Genomic DNA, 636 nt, shown 5'->3' on the forward strand with positions numbered 1-636 from the left:
ACAGTAACAACAATGACAACGACAGTAACAACAATAACAACGACAGTAACAACAATAACAACGACAGTAACAACAATAACAACGACAGTAACAACAACAACAACGACAGTAACAACAATAACAACGACAGTAACAACAATGACAATGACAGTAACAACAATAACAACGACAGTAACAACAATAACAACGACAGTAACAACAATAACAACGACAGTAACAACAATAACAACGACAGTAACAACAATAACAACGACAGTAACAACAACAACAACGACAGTAACAACAATAACAACAACAGTAACAACAATAACAACGACAGTGACAACAATAACAACGACAGTAACAACAATAACAACGACAGTAACAACAATGACAACGACAGTAACAACAATGACAACGACAGTAACAACAATAACAACGACAGTAACAACAACAACAACGACAGTAACAACAACAACAACGACAGCAACAACAATAACAACGACAGTAACAACAATGACAATGACAGGACTACCCACAAGCACATTCCGCTGTCATGTGCTTGTGCCTTGGTTCAAGCGCCGCGGTCCGTGCTTGATTACTTTCCTCGGGTTCATATTGCTTTTGATAGATGTCATATTGTGTTGCAGAAGATTT

This window comes from Penaeus chinensis, chromosome 20, assembly GCF_019202785.1.
Source record: "Penaeus chinensis breed Huanghai No. 1 chromosome 20, ASM1920278v2, whole genome shotgun sequence".
NCBI lineage: Eukaryota > Metazoa > Arthropoda > Malacostraca > Decapoda > Penaeidae > Penaeus > Penaeus chinensis.